The sequence below is a fragment of the Ascaphus truei genome, chromosome 3 (assembly GCF_040206685.1).
Source record: "Ascaphus truei isolate aAscTru1 chromosome 3, aAscTru1.hap1, whole genome shotgun sequence".
NCBI lineage: Eukaryota > Metazoa > Chordata > Amphibia > Anura > Ascaphidae > Ascaphus > Ascaphus truei.
The window spans coordinates 82,949,842-82,969,793 of record NC_134485.1 but is presented as its reverse complement, the minus strand read 5'-3'; the positions used below and the strand labels follow the sequence as shown (position 1 = coordinate 82,969,793).

Sequence of the window (19,952 nt, the reverse complement as noted above, 5' to 3'; positions counted from 1 at the left end):
ACTTTATTTCTTCAATGACTGGATTTAGTAATATAGTCCCAAGCGTTTCTGCACAAATTCCTTGTATATACATTTTGAGGTGGATCTGCATTTGAATCTATTTTTGTTTGCCACAACACCGGCCTAGTTTAAGAACGCCTGAAGGACAGGACATCACCTCACAATTAATTCCCAGGGAGGCGGACATTTAACCCACTGTGCATTAATGGCTAGGTAATGCTCTATACTGAGGGGAGGGTGATCTGCTGAACCAAGAGGGCATTATTGACATGCTGCAACTGATTGGCAAGGTGCCATAAATTCAAGGCATTACTGTTAATGTGTGGCATTTTGATCAATCGGCATATCAATAATGCCTTCTCGTTTAGCCTATAATTGAGGTTGTTAGCGGTTTGTGGATTGTGATTTATTTGACCATGCTGATTTCTTATGTATGGTTGAGATAGTTGACAAAATTGTTTTGGATTACTAAAGGCGAGGTGAAAGAGAGCGTACAGCACCGTGCCATGAATTTGAAGCAATATCAATTCCCAATAACTGGGAAGTCTCTCCTCCTGTATCTCACTATGCCCTCCCTATTTTTTTTTTCTGTTTACTGTTTCCTCACTCCTTGGTGAATGTCTCTGTTCTCTCCAACATCCCCACTCCACCATTATTTATACACCTCTCTCCCAACAACCCTCAATAAAGAAACACCCCCACAAATCCTCTATTCACACCCTCTATCTACTCCTTCCTGCTGCTGGGGATCTCCCCTAAGCCTGAAGCCAGACATACACACCTGTTCTCACCCACGGCTCCCTGCCATCTCTTCCCCTGTAAATGGTGTTAACCTTTTCATTTAACACTGACTAACCTTAGAACTTGCCCCACAAATCAAGTATCCCAATAGCCTGCACTCATGGCTATTGTCCCACAGTCACTTATACCACCCATTGTGGCCAAGCACACCCATCTACAGCACTTATTCCTTCACCTGCTGTCTCTGTAAGTTTCCCCTCAAACCTCTTAGATTGTAAGCTCTTCGGGGCAGGGATTTCCTTTCCCATTGTCTGATTTTTGCTGCACTTATTGTATTATTATAATTCCCTGTACTGTACTCTTTGTGAAGCGCCGAGTACACTTTTGGCGCTATATAAATAAAGACATACATACAATTAACAAAAAGGTACAATTAAGTAATAATCCCCAAAGAACAGGGCATTATTGTTCAGTAGTGGCCTATTCTGAGGGGGTTATTACTATTATAGACTAATTGTATGCTTTCCCCCCCATAAATGATATAGTCACTTTTGTATAGTAATATTGATTATTATAAACTTAGTCTGTCTTATCATGTGAAAGATTGATGGGAAAGGGAAACTGGGCAAGTGACAAAAATTCCATCCCATTATTGGATGAATAATGCCCGGAATTTTTACCATTCATTATAGGCTAAAGCTGTAAAATTCCAGGCATTATTGAAATCCCTTCTCTCTGATTAGTTAAAATTCCGGGCATTATTCATTCAATAAAGCCCGGAATTTTTGTCAGCTTGCCAAGTCTTTATTTATAGCCAGCCTTTCCTTTGTCAGAACAGCCGAGACAAAGCAGGGGATTTGTCAGGAGGCAGCAGCCAGGCAGTGACTCCTCCCCCTCCCTTTGTGCACAGAGCTCCACGCCGGACACAGTGAGAGGAGACAGTGTATTTGTAGCTGCAAAGTAAGTGTCTGTCTACAGGTAGTCCTCGTTATCCAACGTTTCACTTTACAACGAATGGCAAATCCAACGCTTTACATTGCAACCCTAGGGGCCGTTTTCCGACGCCTGAATGCGTTATCCAACGCTCACCGCCACTGATTAACATTGGACTCACTTTACAACGGTTTCACTATCCAACGCTACTTCCAGAACGGATTGCATTGGATAACCGAGGACTGCCTATACAGAGTTTGTTTGTAGCTGCAGTTTGTCTGTCGTGTGTGTGTGTCAGCAGCAGTGTGTGTGTGTGTGTGTGTGTGTGTGTGTAGAGCTGTTGTGTTGTATGTGTGTGTAGCAGCAGAGTTTGGGTATACCTACAGTTTGATAGCTGCAGTGTGTGTGGTGCTGTTGTGTTCTACGTGCGTGTGTGTGTGTGTAGCTGCAGTGTGTGCGTGTGCGTAGAGCTGCAGTATGTGTGTGCGTGTACGTAGAGCTGCAGTGTGTGCACGTGTGCGTAGAGCTGCAGTGTGTGCACGTGTGCGTAGAGCTGCAGTGTGTGCACGTGTGCGTAGAGCTGCAGTGTGTGCACGTGTGCGTAGAGCTGCAGTGTGTGCACGTGTGCGTAGAGCTGCAGTGTGTGCACGTGTGCGTAGAGCTGCAGTGTGCACGTGTGCGTAGAGCTGCAGTGTGTGCACGTGTGCGTAGAGCTGCAGTGTGTGTGCGCGTGTGCGTAGAGCTGCAGTGTGTGTACGTGTGCATAGAGCTGCAGTGTGTGTGTGCGTGTAGAGCTGCAGTGTGTGTGCGTGTGCATAGAGCTTTAGTGTGTGTGTGCGTGTAGAGCTGCAGTGTGTGTGCGTGCGTGTAGAGCTGCAGTGTGTGTGCGTGCGTGTAGAGCTGCAGTGTGTGTCCATGCGTGAGTGTAAAGCTGCAGTGTGTGTGTGTGCGTGCGTGTAGAGCTGCAGTGTGTGTCTGTGCGTGCGTGTAGCGCTGCAGTGTGTGTGTGTGTGTGTGTGTGTGTGTGTGTGCGTGTAGCTGCAGTGTGTGTGTGTGTGTGCAGCTGCAGTGTGTGTGTGTGTGTGTGTGTGTGCGTGTGTGCAGCCGCAGTGTGTGTGTGTGTGTGTGTGTGTGTGTGCGTGCAGCTGCAGTGTGTGTGTGTGCATGCGTGTAGCTGCAGTGTGCGTGCGTGTAGCTGCAGTGTGCGTGCGTGTAGCTGCAGTGTGCGTGCGTGTAGCTGCAGTGTGCGTGCGTGTAGCTGCAGTGTGCGTGCGTGTAGCTGCAGTGTGCGTGCGTAGAGCTGCAGTGTGCGTGCGTAGAGCTGCAGTGTGTGCACGTGTGCGTAGAGCTGCAGTGTGTGCACGTGTGCGTAGAGCTGCAGTGTGTGCACGTGTGCGTAGAGCTGCAGTGTGCACGTGTGCGTAGAGCTGCAGTGTGTGCACGTGTGCGTAGAGCTGCAGTGTGTGTGCGCGTGTGCGTAGAGCTGCAGTGTGTGTACGTGTGCATAGAGCTGCAGTGTGTGTGTGCGTGTAGAGCTGCAGTGTGTGTGCGTGTGCATAGAGCTTTAGTGTGTGTGTGCGTGTAGAGCTGCAGTGTGTGTGCGTGCGTGTAGAGCTGCAGTGTGTGTGCGTGCGTGTAGAGCTGCAGTGTGTGTCCATGCGTGAGTGTAAAGCTGCAGTGTGTGTGTGTGCGTGTAGAGCTGCAGTGTGTGTCTGTGCGTGCGTGTAGCGCTGCAGTGTGTGTGTGTGTGTGTGTGTGTGTGTGTGTGTGTGTGCGTGTAGCTGCAGTGTGTGTGTGTGTGTGCAGCTGCAGTGTGTGTGTGTGTGTGTGTGTGTGTGTGTGCGTGCGTGCAGCCGCAGTGTGTGTGTGTGTGTGTGTGTGTGTGTGTGTGCGTGCAGCTGCAGTGTGTGTGTGTGCATGCGTGTAGCTGCAGTGTGCGTGCGTGTAGCTGCAGTGTGCGTGCGTGTAGCTGCAGTGTGCGTGCGTGTAGCTGCAGTGTGCGTGCGTGTAGCTGCAGTGTGCGTGCGTGTAGCTGCAGTGTGCGTGCGTGTAGCTGCAGTGTGTGGGCGTGCGTGTAGCTGCAGTGTGTGGGCGTGCGTGTAGCTGCAGTGTGCGTGCGTGTAGCTGCAGTGTGTGTGCGTGCATGCAGCTGCAGTGTGTGTGTGTGCGTGCAGCTGCAGTGTGTGTGCGTGTGTGCGTGCAGCTGCAGTGTGTGTGCGTGTGTGCGTGCAGCTGCAGTGTGTGTGTGTGTGCGTGTGCGTGCACACACGCAAAACACACTACAAGCCCCCCTCTGTACACGCAAAACACACTGCAAGCCCCCCACTGTACACGCAAAACACACTGCAAGCCCCCCTCTGTACACGCAAAACACACTACAAGCCCCCCTCTGTACACGCAAAACACATTGCAAGCCCCCCTCTGTACACGCAAAACACACTGCAAGCCCCCTCTATACACGCAACACACACTGCAAGCCCCCCTCTGTACACGCAAAACACACTGCAAGCCCCCCTCTATACACGCAAAACACACTGCAAGCCCCCTCTGTACACGCAACACACACTGCAAGCCCCCCTCTATACACGCAAAACACACGGCAAGCCCCCCTCTGTACACGCAAAACACACTGCAAGCCCCCCTCTATACACGCAAAACACACTGCAAGCCCCCCTCTATACACACAAAACACACTGCAAGCCCCCCTCTGTACACATACACAAACTTTCTCCTCACTGTCTCTTGTGCAAAGTTCTCTGTGGGCACGGTGGGGGAGGAGTTTGTGCCTTGCTGGTGCCTCCTGTCCAATCACCTGCCTTGTCTTAGGTTGCGGTCCCAGTAACAGCCTGTGCGCACGGTGCGGCGTGCGCTGTGCGTGTAAGCACCGCCCCTCAATGGGGCTGGGCCCAGTACGCACCGTCACGCTGAAGGTGCAGCCGCGCCGTGCTGCAGGGTTTACTCCAACTCAAATTGAGTTCAAACCATGCGACGGAGGCGTGGCCAGCCGCGTGACGGAGGCCGGCCAGCCAATGAGGGCGAACCAGCCGCGTGACGTAATGGCCACGCCCCCGCAAATCCCCAACCACGCCTCCTCCCGTCGCAAGCTCCCTCTCTCCCCTCAGACCGCAGATCGCGGTTAGCGCTGTGCACGCGCCGACCCCCGCTGGGCGCGCGTGGCACAGTTATGACTGGGACCGCAGCCTAAGAGCTGCTCCCACTCAGTGTGTATGATACCTCAAAGCTGATTGGCTGAAAAACATGGCAAGGTGCCAAATATTCAGGGCCATTACTGAATGGATAATGGCCAGAATTTTAACCAGAGAGCAAGAATTTCAATAATGCCTGGAATTTCTAACAGTTTAGCCTACAATAGATAATACGGTCTGCTTATTTTTTTTTTTTTTAAATCTCCCAATGCAATTTATACAGATTTTTTTTAATGTACTGATCGTTCTTTGGTTGCTACAGGAACTGTTTAGAAAGACATATCCACTTCGTCTTTTGAAACAGGCTCTGAGACACATTTTTCAGTTTTGCCCTTTGACAACAAAAGTATCACAAACAGAACTATCGCTGTGTTCCAAACAGCAGACTGTCTATTACTCTGAAAGCTTACTCTGAAAGCTGTAATAATGTGTCACACTTTGTAATATAATGTTACATATCAGCTGAAGCATTTCACAGACTGCAGCACAAAGTTAGAAGGCAGCCAATTTGCAGTATTGGAAATACAGCTCAACCCCGTTATAACGCGATCCGTTACAACGCGAATCCATTTATAACGCGATGCAAGCGTGGCTCCCAATTTTTGTATTTATAAATACTTTACAACACGATTATTGGTATCTTAATTACTTTATTGTACAACGCATACAATTGTACATTATTTCTAACGCGTTCCGCTTATAGCGCGATGTGATTCTTTGGACCCCAAGCACAGCGTTATAAGGGGGTTGAGCTGTACAGATAAACATAAACACCAGTGTGGGCACTTTTAAAGGATAGCATTATTTAATGTCAGCCAATGGAGTCTGAAATACAGCCCCTGACAGCGTTAGGCCTCGGCCAAGCTTCCCGCTGGCGTACTGAGGCTCAGGGAAAGCGGGTGCTTTCCCTGCGCACCGTCAGGGGGCGGGCCAGTGACGTCACGTAGCTGGTTCGCCCTCATTGGGCGAACCGCTCACGTGACCGGCCCTGCACGCCGGCAAGCGGGGAAATTTTTAATTCTGGTAAGACCTACGCTTCCGCGCGCTTATGGAAGCGTAGGCGAGCCCCTACTAAAGCCGCTCTAATTGCGGCTGTAGGGGCTCAGTGCTGAGCGGGAGCGCGCCTCCGCAAGCAAGTAACATGGCCGAGGCCTAAGAGAGGCAGGAGCCCATGCATGCTTTTTTCTTCATTTTTATTTGTTATGCATTCCTTTACAATACCGTACAGTAGGATATCTGTTTTTACTTCTCATTCCCCCCCCTCCCCTCACTGATTTTTTTAGATTCTATTTTATTCCTAAAAAAAATTAGCCCAAAATTTACATTATTATGGCTGTCACATAGTGACATGAGATTAAGATAAGACATTTGTCTGATAAGATTCTGAACGAAAAACAGCGCTGTGCTGCCTGGTGGAGGGAAGAAAGTGAACAAAACAGCAGCAGTTGTCATGTGAACAATACACTGCAGACATTGTGCCCTTTTTTATTTTTTTTTATTAAAAAAAATAAAAGTAAGGTTGGAAATCTACTGTGAAATGCACCACACTGAGCTCACTTTCTGAATAGGTAATTTTGAAGGGGAACTGCAACTTTATCTTGGATGATTCAACCTAAATCTAGAAAGATGTCCCCGAGGATCTAGTATATTTGCGGTAGCAAGAATGGGATTTAGTTGCTTCTTTCATGTTCTAAATTCACTCTCTTAGTACTATAACTATTTGATGTTTCTCGCACAGTTAACAAAAAGGTGAAACCAGGCCATACTACGTATCCCAGATAATGCTAAAAGACCAATGGCCAACTTTATGCGTAGAGGCCCCCAGCAGCTATGTAAGTGTTCAACAGCATTCTGTCAGGATTAGGCTTTATTGTAACATTCAATGGACATGACCTGGGACGTTTGCATATCTATACACTACTTACATCTGATCACTGTAAATTTAGCATGCTGATGAATAGGATTGCCATCAAGCAGAGCCTTAAAAAGGGGCAGGTCAAGCTACTCAACTTTTTATTTTATGTACTCTAATGTAAATAATAAATAAAGTGCTAAAAATAAAAAAAACATCCTGAACTTTCGTAGAGGTGATAATCGCCTCAGCAATCAATGCCTTCTCCGTTGAGTCAGAAACACTATAGATCTTGACAGAAGGCCCAGAAGAGATCTTACAGCCACTGAGACTGCAATGCCACCAGAAAGTTGCAGTTTGAGTAGCTGCGAGTCGTGCTGCCAACATGGGTTGGGGTGACGGGAAAATAAAACCGGGACAACGATCCCAGGTCTCCTGCAGGCAGAGGGGGGTGGGGGAGGGTTCGGCCTTCCAGGTTGAGCTCACTCATGCGTTACTTGTGGCGGCACCTTCCCTATGCCACACTGCTCAACAACAACCCTGGGCAGTGCCTGGGCAAGTGGTTGGTTGGCCTTGCTGCAAGATCCAAGTCTGCCAGGGTTTCAGTGCTCCAGACAGAGCAGAGAATGCATGGTTTACGAGGAAGATAATAATCTCTACTGAAGTTCAGGTCATTTTTTTTATGTGTCCCATCATGCTTTGTCAGCACTGCACTGCCTACTCAGGGGGTGCAAGGAGGGAGGTGGGGGTAGATGGGAGCGAAGAACAAAAAAAAGGGATGTGTGGCGAACGCTGCAAACTCTGCCCACCCCCGCTCAAATAAAACTGACTCCTAGAATGCTGGCTGGCTCCCTTGGTTTCTTAAATTTGGTCCTTGTAGGGCAGTGATGGATAAAATGCCAACTAATGGCAGTAACTTGTTAACTAGATCATATGTAGACTTATTTTAAAAAGAACTATACATACATGAGAAACAAATGACTGTACAGGCACTCCCCTCATAATTAAAGTGTTTTATTAAACCAATGGCTCGATTCACAATGGCTCGATCACCACGGAGTGATTTGACATGAACTTTCTGTAATTAGTATGAGCAAAATCTTAATTTTCCTTCACCTTAGCTGCAGTAGCTGTTATCTTTTGAGATATATCTATCATATATATATATATATATATATATGTATATATATATATATACATATATATATATATACACACGAAAAACAGGACTGCAGCACTCACTGAAAAACGTTATAACAATATATTTAATCAAAACAGGAACAAACAGATGCCTGAACCGGAGGAGCTTGAGAAAGGACCAAGAGGTATGAAATGTTGCTCTTATCTGTTTGTTCCTGTTCTTTGATGCAATAAATAGTTATAACATTTTTCAGTGAGTGCTGCAGTCCTGTTTTTCCTGCATTTATTTTGGAGCTGGACGGTGAACCTGGCCCCTCTGTGAGCACCCTGTTTGCTACAAGATAAGTATTTTTTCAACTTTCTCTGCATTTTCTAGTTAAAAGTAGCATGCAGTGCTAGAGTTTAAAGGGAGTTCAAAAGGAGTGAACAAGTGGACAACACCTACTGGCCCTGATTCCTGAATTTGATCTACACTGGAAAGGAGGATATGATCTATTCCAGACTGCACATCTCAGCACTTTACTATTGCTGTGATGCCGCCTTTACTATTAATATTTGCTATGACCTCACTTCTTTTCAAATGATGTACTTCTCTCTACCAGCCCCATGTCTCCAACTCTATTCATATATCTCCATTTCGCCTTTCTTCGCCACTTCTCAGTTCACATGAACTACTTTCTTACCTGCGCCCTCTGTCACTACACAGCTATAACCCCTGCACAAAAACACACCCCTACAAATCCTCCTCACACATTCTCTTTCTATCCTTGCTTCAGGGGATATATCTCCCAATCCTGGTCCCTGTCTTATTTCTGTATGCTCTAGTCCTCGCCCGCCAAATGCAACTTCTACTCCTCCTGGTGTCAACCCCACCAATCTCATACCCATCCCCTGCCACCCTCCCTCCTCTCTCCCATTCTCCTGTGCCCTATGGAGTGCTTGCTCCCTTTCTAACAAGTTCCTCTCTGTGCATGACTTCTTTCTGTCTCACTCTTTGCTCCTATTTGCTATAACTGAGACCTGGCTCACTCAGTCTGACTCTGCTCTGGAAGCTGCCCTCTCTTATGGTGGCCTTGCTTTCTCCCACACTTTGCACCCTGATTGCAGGTCTGGATGCGTATGGCTCCTGCTCTCCTCTATCTGCCATTACCGTACCCTTCCTATTCCTCTCTCTCTTACTTTTCACTCCTTTGAGGCTCACACTGTTAAGATATTCTCTCCTCACCCTGTCCACATGGCGGTCATCTATCGCCCACCTACCTCTACTCATCCCCCTTCTGCCTTTCTCTCTCACTTTGAATCCTGGCTCTCTTTCTTTCTCTCCTCCAGACTACCCTGTTCGCCTAGTAGGGGACTTCAACTGCCACATTGATGACCACCCTCTCTCCCTTGGGCTTCCCGCTTTCTCTCTCTAACCTGTTCTTTTGGCCTTCAACTGGACTGCAGCCAGCACCCACAAGGATGGCCACTACCTAGACCTGGTTTTCACTAAAACTTTTCTCTCTCTGATTTCTCCAATTCCTCCTTTCCTCTCTCTGACCATTGCCTCATCTCATTTTCTCTCTCTCGCTTCTCCCTTCTCCATCTACCCCTTGTTTCTTCAGAGACCTGCGCTCTATTAACCTACTAGCTATTGATTCCACTTTACACTACTCCCTCTCCTCTGCTCCAGACCCTGCCAACCTGGTCAGGAACTACAACTCTGCCTTATCCTCTCTTCATCTACATGCCCCACTTTCTCTCTGCAGCCCTCGCCCTTCTAACCCCAGACCCTGGCTAAATTCCCACACGTGCATGCTACATTCCTCTGAATGCCTCTGGAGAAAATCTCACACTCCTGCAGACTTCCTTCACTACAAATTTATGCTATCTTGTTTCAACTCTGCCCTCTCGCAGTCTAAACAAACCTACTTTTCTTCACTAATCAACACACACAAGTCTAACCCACGCCAACTCTTCTCTGTCTGACTCTCAAACCACCCTGAGCTGCCTCTTCTTCTTCCTCCTGCATCTCACCTCAGGACTTTGCTGACTATTTTAAGGAAAAGGTGGAATCCATACGTCAGAACATCCTCTCTGTTTCCTCCTCCCATCCTACACCGCTTCCTAACTCTCCTCCTGCCTTCCTTGATTCTTTTTCCGCTGTCTCAGAGGAGGATGTGTTACTGCTGATCTCTTCTCCCTCTACCACTTGACCTCTTGACCCCATTCCCTCCCATCTCCTAAAACCTCTTGCTCCTACTATAATCCCTACGCTCACACACATTTTTAACTCCTCCCTCTGGTACCTTTCCCTCTTTCAAACATGCAAGTTATACCATAACTCAAAAACAGCAAGCTTGACCCTACCTGTCTTTCTAGCTATCAACCTGTCTCCCTCCTGCTTTTTGCCTCTAAACTCCTTGAACATCTTGTATTCTCTCGCTTGCTTCACTTTCTCAGCACCTATTCTCTCCTAGACCCTCTACAATCTGGCTTCCGCACTGCTCACTCTACTGAAAAAGCCCTCACTAAAATAACTAAGACCTCCATGCTGCCAAAGACAGAGGTCATTACACTCTGCTCATATTACTTGATCTCTCTGCAGCATTTGACACCGTGGACCACTCCCTTCTCCTTCACATTCTCCATACTCTTGGTATTCGTAACATGATCTCCTCTTACGTCTCCCATCTTACTTTCAGTGTTTCTTCTGCTAACACCTCCTCCTCTATCGATCTCTCTGTGGGGGTACCCCAGTGCTCTGTCTTGGGTCCTCTTCTCTTTTCTCCGTACACACTATCTCTAGGTGACCTAATCAAATCTTTTGGGTTTAAATATCACCTCTATGCGGATGACACACAAATGTACTTTTCAACCCCTGACCTTACACCTGCTCTACAGACCAAAGTTTCTGAATGTCTCTCTGCTATATCATCCTGGATGGCCCTCCGCCGACATAAACTTAACATGGCAAAAACATAGCTCCTCATACTTCCTCCCAAACCTGGCCCTACTACATCCTTCCACATTACTGTTGGAAGTACTATCATTCACCCAGTAGTCCAAGCACGCTGCCTAAGGGTCACACTCGACTACTCTCTAACATTCAAAACGTATCTAAAACCTGTCGCTTTTTTCCTCTGCAATATTACTCTCCTGGCTTCCTATCAAATCCCCATCTCGCACTCAATTCTCCTCCTCACTTTTAAAGCTTTACACTCTTCTGTCCCTCCCTACATCTCAGCCCTAATTTCTCGCTATGCACCATCCCGACTCTTGCGTTCTGCTCAAGGATGCCTCCTCTCTACCCCTTTTCTATCTAAAGTCCTCTCCCGCCTTAAACCTCTCTCACTGACTGCCCCACACTTCTGGACTGCCCTTCCTCTCAATACCCGACAAGCACCCTCTCTATCCAAACTTTAAGACCCACCTTAAGGCTAAGACCCCGCTGCACGCGCCAGCACTGCATCCAGGCAGCGCATGTAGGGCACTTTAGCACTATTTGTGGTCCGTAAGGAGCATTTTTGCAAGCGGGGGGCATTGCTAAAATGGGTCAGGGGGCGCGGCCATGACAGGGGGGTAGGCTAAAACACAAGCACAACAAAGCAGCTCACAGAACTCACAGCACACACACAGCACTGCAGCAGTAAACCCCCAACCCCCCCCCCCCACACACACACACAAATACATTTGCAGGCATTCACTGATATGAGCCAACTGCCTTCATGTAATCTCACCACTGTGCCCAATCAGTAGAACAGTACATTAACTGGCTTCCTTGTAAAGCACTCGTGTTATAGCAAGCTCCCTGCCACACCACATGACGCCACATGGGAACACAATCCTCGTGTATCCCCGGCTGGCTGACGCGTCACTGCGTGTAGTGAGCCTTGCAGTGAGGAGGGACTGGGACCGGCTCGGGAGGATATCAGCAGATGGTGAGTAGCGCAGACGTGGTCGCGCGCGTCGTCGGCCGCAGCGGGACCCAGGCCTAAGGCCCCGCTCCCTCAATCAGCGCGCCCGCACTGCAGACAGGCGGGGCGCTGACAGACACAGACCGCGATATGCGGTCTGTAGGGAGCGGGAGCCGGAGTGGTTTGAGCGGAGGGACCCGCTACTCCCCCCCCTCCCTCCACGGGCTCGGTCTGCAGGACAGGAGGGAGCTGCTGCGGGCTGCTGGAAGGTAAGCAGCTCCCTCCCCCTTCCCCCACAAATTGCCCTCACACACGCTGACACTGACACACACACACACACACACACACACACACACACACCACCCCCTACCATGTGTAGGAAGCTGTGTGACAGCTCCCGCTCCTGATTGGCTCATCAGCGCACCACGTGACGCGTCACCGCTCTGGATCACAATTGTCTTGCATCCCCTGGCGGCTGACGCGTCACAATGTGTAGCGTGCCGTGCAGCGAGGGGGGACTGGGACCGGCTCACAAGGATTCCCCTGCTGGTGGGGAACGCTCGCGCGGCCGCCCGCGCCGCCAGGCGCAGCGGGTCCCAGCCCTAAGGCCCCGCTCTGCAGATAGGCGGCGAGCTGGCAGGCAATTGACCGCGATATGCGGTCTGTAGGGAGCCAGAGCTGGAGCGCGTGGTAAATCTTTGCCAGGTCTGAGATCGTGGTGCCCACCACCCCCAACACATACATATACACTCACACACTTTTCCCCGCAGCTCCTTCCCTGCTCCCCTCCCAAGCCGCCTCCCATCCGTAGCTCCTTCCCCCCCCCTCATTGACTGACTGCCGCACCACGTGACGCGTCAGAGCTGCAAACCACTAGGAGATTGCAGCATCGGCCGGCTGACGCGTCACAGCACGCAGTCAGACAAGTAGTAAGGAGCCAGCGGGGACCTCCACACTAGAGGAAAGGGGCTGGTGGTCCGCTGCCATGCGTGCCGCCGGACGCAGTGGGACCAAAGCCTTAGACCCTCTTGCTTAAAGAAGCATGAGTAGTACCGTGGCTAATACTATACACCAGTGGTTCCCAAACTGTGCGCCGCGGCTTGGCTAGAGGGGCGCCGCGATCAGAGCCGCCAGCAGTGGGGAACAAGGGCTGCTAGTTTAAAAAAAAAAAACCTCTGAACCCGGCGCCGGGTCACCCTGCTGGCAGTGCCGGAAGTAAGCAAGAGGGAGGCCCGGCGCGCGCACTGGAGGAGCAGCACCGGAGACATCTGTCTCTCCCAGCAGCACTGCAGCCCTCCCCCCTCCGCAGCACACCAGCTCTCCCCCCCCCCCCACGTGGCCCAGGCACCGGCAGCACTGACCTCCCCCGTGCAGGGACCGGGCCATTCAGCCACTCCCCCCCCCCGCATCACCGGCACGCCCCCCCCAGCCCCCGGTCTGATTTTTATATGTATATATGTGTGTGTGATTGTATGTATGTATGTATGTATGTATGTATGTATGTATGTATGTATGTATGTATATATATGTGTGTGTGATTGTATGTATGTATGTATGTATATATGTGTGTGTGATTGTATGTGTGTGTGTGTGTGTGTGTATATATATATTTTGTGTGTGCATATATATAAAAATTAGGTGGGTTTTTTGTATGCATTTGGGGGGGAGGTTGTATATATTTGGGGGGTGGGGATTTTTTTTGTATGTATTCGGGGGTGGGAAGTTTTTTGGTATATATCTTGTGGGGGGGAAGAGGAGAGAGGGGGTAAGTGAGGAAAACAGGGAGTAAGAGTGTAAGAGAGTAAGAGTGAGAAGCAGGGGAGAGATGGGGGGGTGGTGGCAGCGGGCAATACCGCTGACACGGGGGGGGGGGCCTGCTTAAAATTTTTGTCCCGGGCCCCACGATTTCTGTTGGCGGCCATGTAGTCAGGGGGCCCGGGGCCCCTGTGCAGCCGTACACCTCGATAAATCCCGTCGCCCCGGGCTGACATGATTTAGCGTGCTCGCCATGCGCCAGGCAGCATGTTGGCACGCTGCCAGGATTTTTTGGGGGCCCGCAGCAAGCTCTATACGAGCTTGCAAAGCGAGGCCCACCTCTTCCTACATGGAGCACATGGTGAGTACTGCTCCATGCCTTTCTTGCTTCCCCCTTGCTCAGATTCACCAGAGAGAGAGAGAAAGAGAGAAAGAGAGAAAGAGAGAGAGAGAGAGAAAGAGAGTCTGTGTGAGAGACATACCAACTGCGCACTCCAACTGTTGTATGTATATACAACTATGTTTTCACTTTGGGCACCGTGGAAAAATCCTGATCACCTTGGGGAGCCTTGACAAAAATCCTGATCGCCTGAACCGAAAAAGTTTGGGAACCACTGCTATACACGATACATAAAGCTTGGCCCCTGCAGACACGCTTACCAGAACACCCTCCTACTGTCTCTGTACGTTCTCCCTACCAATTAGATTGTAAGCTCTACGGAGCAGGGACTCCTCTTCCGATATTTTACTTTTATGTCTGAAGCACTTATTCCCATGTTATTTGTATTTTTTGTTATTTATACGATCGTCACGTGTATTACTACTGTGAAATACTATGTACATTAATGGCGCTATATAAATAAAGACATACATACTGAGTGCTCTGGACTTACTCTGGTATGTATGTGTATATATCTCAAATGGAAATTACTGTGTGCTCATTTGCATGTTTTAGACAGGTCTGCAACCCCGCATTTCACCATTATCACCCAGCATACAGTGCTTCCACTGCAGCAAGGGATTCTGGGAAATTACATGCAAATGAGCAGTGTGTGTGTGTATGTATATATATATATTTATATATATATATATATATATATATATATATACACACACACATACATTTTGTTAATGTTACTTTCCAGACTAAGCAAATGGTTTAGTGGATTTCCACCTTCACTCTTATTTTCTCATAACACTACAAAGTATTGTAACCATCTATTGAAATATTCTTTTACTACACTTTCTTCTGTGTTGTTTTGTGCAAAGTAATTGTGATGTTACCATTTGCCAAACAGATAAAATGAAAATACAATAAGTATCACACAAGATACGCGATCATTTAAATCCTACTTAACTGCATTTAGGGAAGGGTGGCTGATATTTTCTGCCTAAATTCTATAAGCCAACAGGTTATTCTGCTCGGTTAACATTTTTTTGCCTTTTTCTTTGATCACAAAAGCACTGGGTGATGTTTTATTAACATATAACAGCAGTACTTAAAAGTACAGTGGAATACATGTTACTGTTGTGAATACATAATAATTCGGTAGACGTTTGAGTTATTTGTGCCCACTAATGAAATACCCAGCAACATAGGGCAGCGTTTTACAAACATCACATTACTAAAGCACAAGCAAAATCTGCAGGGTAAGGGGCATGGGCTGTCAGAGCTTCTCTTAAAATAAATATGCGAGTGTCAGAGACATAAGCTTACACCACCAGTACGTACAATAACATCATTGCCTCGCGTGCAAGCTCACACTCATTGGGACTCACCCGCTCCTTATGGGCTCCAAACTCCGTCTGTTCGAATCCGGCGCCAGCACCCGCTCTCCACGTTGAACTTTCTCCTCTGATTGGTCCGCGTCCGTTGACGTCACAATAGAGCAAAGAACGTTCCTTTCCTACATTATTCCTAGTGGACAAACCCTGTTCTCTGTTGCAGAGGTCAGCGATGTCACAGGGGAAGGAAGGCTGGGCGGGAAGCTCCCTCGCTTTGGAGAGCGGGATATGGCCCCGAAAAAGAGAAATGATTGTCGATCCTAAAAATACACACTGCACACTGTGGTGGGCATGACAGCATATTTAAACAGCAGCCTCGCAGAATGCTGTGCATTTGTCGTTTGGCACTAGGAGAGTAACTAATATGGTTTTTTTTCCTGCTAAGCAAGCCTATACTAGATTTGGTAATTCAGCTACCTTCCAAGTCTAAAAAACAGAAGATGGCGGTTTGGAATACATTGGGTAACTTTCTGCGACTAATAAAAATGTGAAAACATTTTTTTTTTAACAATATAATTTATAACAGCATAATCATTAATATCCTTTCATCAATAATTGAATAAACAATATAGATAGATTTAAATGAACAAGAAACTGATTTTAAGCTTTGCCCAGTATTTCAGCTTCAGAGGGGGGAAAACCCCCCACTGGTTTATCTTTTTTCAAAAATACATTCTAAGAACGACCAATGTTAAATGTTTTTTTTTTACTATTTTTTAATTAAGTACAAATAGCTGTGTTAGTCCAGTTGCGACTGGTGCAAAATAAAGGACTTGCACAAAGTCCCAAGTGGGGAAAAAAAGAGGAAAAGGATAATACCATACATAAAATGAATCAAAGGAAGGAATTCAACTTTTGAGGTACACCAAATCCAGAATGTAGAAGGGGGAGAGAAAATTGAGTATTGCTGAAAAAGAAAGCGTTAAAAAATAGTCAAAATACATGAGTACTTCAGTATTCAGAGAGAGTTTTTATTTTTTAATTTTAATTTGGACTAACAATTGATATTTTAGAACAAGCTTTCAAGTTTTTGTCTCATCAGGTCAAGCAACTGTAAGTCCGCGCTTATAGTGCTGTCGCTGTCACGCTGCGGTCGCTGGAAAAATCAAATTGACTTGACTTCCAGTGATCGCGACCAAGCATGACATTATTAGGTGATACCATTTTAATTTGGACTAAGGCTGCGCTTATAGCAGTGATTTCCAACCTTTTTTGTTTGGAGAAACCCTTGAAGTATTTAGAAAAATCTCGGGGAACCCCTATCTGGCTGACACATATTAGGTTCGACAGGGGTCAGTCATAACATTGCACACCTCACGAGCCACCTCTATTTCCCACCTTCTACCTATGTTTTTCTCTCCCATCCATCTCACTAACTCTCCCCCCCTCCCGCCTTGCATGTATTTATCCCTTGCGTCTCTCTCTTACTCCTCTTTTCCTCACTCCCTCCAGGCCCCCTCTCTTCTCTCACTCGCCTCTACCTTCCGTCAATTACCCCACTCCATCTCAATCCACCCTACAAAATACATACCAAAAATAAACACCCCCAGAGGGAGGGGGGGGGGGTCTGTGGTCCATAGGAGGAACCCTGGGTTGGGAATCACTGGCTCAGAGTGACGGTGATGTCACAGCAAAACAAATGTATTGCCGCCGTCAGCGTGCGCTTATAGTAGAAGCAACGCAAAGAAGTGACGGCTTAGTCGCGATCACTGGAAGTCAAGTCAATTTGATTTTTCCAGCGACTGCACTATAAGCGCGGCCTTATAGTTGCTTGACCTGATGAGACAAAAACTTGAAAGCTTGTTCTAAAATATCAATTGTTAGTCCAAATTAAAAAAAAATAACCTATCTCTGAATACTGAAGTACTCATGTATTTTGACTATTTTTTAACACTTTCTTTTTCAGCAATACTCAATTCTCTCTCCCCCTTCTACATTCTGGATTTGGTGTACCCCCTAGGAAGCTGACCTCAAAAGTTGAATTCCTTCCTTTGATTCATTTTATGTATGGTATTATCCTTTTCCTCTTTTTTCCCCCACTTTGGACTTTGTGCAAGTACAGTAGAAAGGATAATAATAATATTTGAGACGTTTTTCACGTGTGAGACTGTCACGGGAGACCAGGTATTTACACCTTTTTACCGATGTACTTTTTACTTTTTCACTGAGCAAAACAAGATAGTAAAATAAATTGTCATTTATTCCATAAACAGACGTACACACAGTGGATTACAAAATACAGAAGAAAACAAACTTACTGGGGGTCTGGGCTACAAAACTAGACTTTCCTAGGTGAAATAAGTAAAACAAAGTCTTTAGGTTGACCGGGACTTGTCCTGAAATGTCCTGGAACTCAAATCGACATGCAGTTCCTGACTCCACTGCTGTATCTGCTATGGAGATGCCGAAATCCCTTGACCGGGAGATAGTACCAAACGTCCTGGTACTCTTTTCGGCTTGCAATCCCAGCCGCGACCGCTACGTTCTATTTTCATAACTTGGCCCCGAAAAGTGGGACTTAGAAAATTTATCGGCTTGAAATTTCTGAAGCTGGCTCGCTGCTATTTCTCTCAGGGCATCTTTTGGTGATTTCGAATGTGCAGCTGCTGTCTTGGCGCTCAGAATCTGAGTGAATCTTGCATCTGGATTGGCTGAGGGTTTCTTATAGTATTTCAGAGTTCATTCATGAAATACTCCAGCCAATCAGAGCGTGTGAAAAATCCTACCAGTCTATCTAAGCCGGGCAAGCTCGGATTCGGAATCTGACAAGAGCATGCACCAACCTGGCACCTCTGCCACTTTTCAGTCAGAAGCCACCCGCGGAGTTAGGCTTCTCAAAGTCTGGGGATGGGCAAATGACTGGTGGTCCGATGACTTCCATTCATCCCAGGATGTGAGTACTTGAGGCTAACTCCGTTGCCCAAAATAGCTTTAACACCTTGGCAACCTCTGAGGCTTTTATGTCCAGGACCCAAGAAGACTTGATGGCACCAAGCTTGGTCGCCACATGGTCTCTCGGAACTGTGGACCTGGAAGTCTCCAGCTCATATACCGTGCACAAGCATATGTACTTTTATACACTTTAATAAAAGGTACTTTCACATTTTTGTCTAAGTCCTTTGCTTATGAGGAAAAGAATGAAAAAGCGTGCAGGTTCATTTTCACCAGCCTTATCCCTACACACTGAAAACTGGACTTAGACTTTTACAAAACCCTCACAACCGTATCTATGGTTGGAGTACCCCCAGAACCCCTATACCAGGTTCTGGGTGATCAGGGCATTAACTGGGCATCCCCCCTTATACTAGACCCCTTTACCGTTTCAGGGATACTACACATCCCTATGCCCCATTTACTTTTCTGGTCTGAGCTGAAGCAGGGAATCCTAGCGGTGAGCCGCGTAAGCGTTTTCAAGGGGAGATTTTGCCGGAGCAATGTGTCTCAATGTATCCGAGAATCCGACCTGATTCCCGGGTACATTTTTGGGGTATCCAGCAACTCTGCAACCAGACACATTCTGACAAGACTTTCTCTGTAAAACCCCCCTTGAAACTCATAGCCCAGCAATCTCTGCTTGCTGGCACACATGAAAAGGTGAAACACCGGAAATTCTTTATTGTCGCATAATTACATACATTGCGGATACAATAAACAGGTTCAAGTGCTGACACTCTAAAACCCCAAATATGGATCAGAGGTAACCAGCTGGGCATAATACCTTTATTGATGGCCTGGTTACACCGTCACAGACAATTAAATGTTCTTTTTAAGTGTGTTTTCTAAGTTTCAGCACTTTTTAAATATTGGTTTTACATATGTTACAAGTGTTTTTAATATACTTATGTTGCACCGCTTTACAAAATTACAATACCAGGTAAATAAATAACAAACCATGATCATGGCAGGCTTTATCAAATGCAGGGCCCTGTGCAATATCCCGTGTGGGGCACCCCTGTCCCACGATTCACTATTATAGTACTGTACAGTGGGGGAGGCCTGGACCCGCCACTTCAAACAAATCAAACACCTTCCAGCCAGGTGCCAGCAGGATCCCATGCAAAGCCTTAACCTGGGCACTACCATTGGCCCTGGAAGCCTCTCGATAGTTTCTGCCTGTACCTGCTGCAGTCTAGCACACGAGCAGCTTAAGAGGGCAGAAGAGGCAGGCAGGCAGCTACCAGACCAGCACTTGGGTCTCCCAGGGGCCCTGTGCAGCCACATCGCTAGCACCTGCCAAAAGCCGGCTCAGGTGTAAGTGCAAAAGGTAAATGACATCATAAGGGAAAGGGAGACTCTGCCCCAAAGAGCATACAATCTAAGTACTGTATATACTTATACACTTTTTTTTATATTTTCTATTTTAGTGTCATTGAATGTTGTTTTTGCACAGTGGGAATTTTTAGCGCTGGTTTTGTTTTGTTTCCCCTTCTACATACCGTATGTATCTAATAATTACTAGAGGTGGGCAAAACTGGGAGTATGAAATCCGAACCTACAGTACCAGAACCTTACATTACAAAACCAAAACCCAAAAATGATTTAGACCCAAAACCAGAAAACCAGACCGATTTCCAATTTTGTAGGCGTTTCTTGTCATACAGGTATATGTTTTAGTTATTTATGTATTATTTATGCTTCATGCTA

At 47.2% G+C, this 19,952-nt stretch overlaps 2 protein-coding genes across 2 annotated transcripts in view; one reads left to right on the top strand and one right to left on the bottom strand.

Moving 5' to 3' along the window:
- PIMREG (PICALM interacting mitotic regulator) overlaps positions 1-15,502 on the bottom strand; it is a 44,134-nt gene extending 28,632 nt beyond the window's left edge. Inside the window, exon 1 of the mRNA XM_075594413.1 lies at positions 15,303-15,502. The gene's annotated coding sequence lies outside the window, so the exon portion shown is untranslated. The remainder of the gene's footprint in view (positions 1-15,302) is intronic.
- LOC142491605 (aryl-hydrocarbon-interacting protein-like 1) overlaps positions 11,678-19,952 on the top strand; it is a 93,704-nt gene continuing 85,429 nt past the window's right edge. Inside the window, exon 1 of the mRNA XM_075594409.1 lies at positions 11,678-11,792. The gene's annotated coding sequence lies outside the window, so the exon portion shown is untranslated. The remainder of the gene's footprint in view (positions 11,793-19,952) is intronic.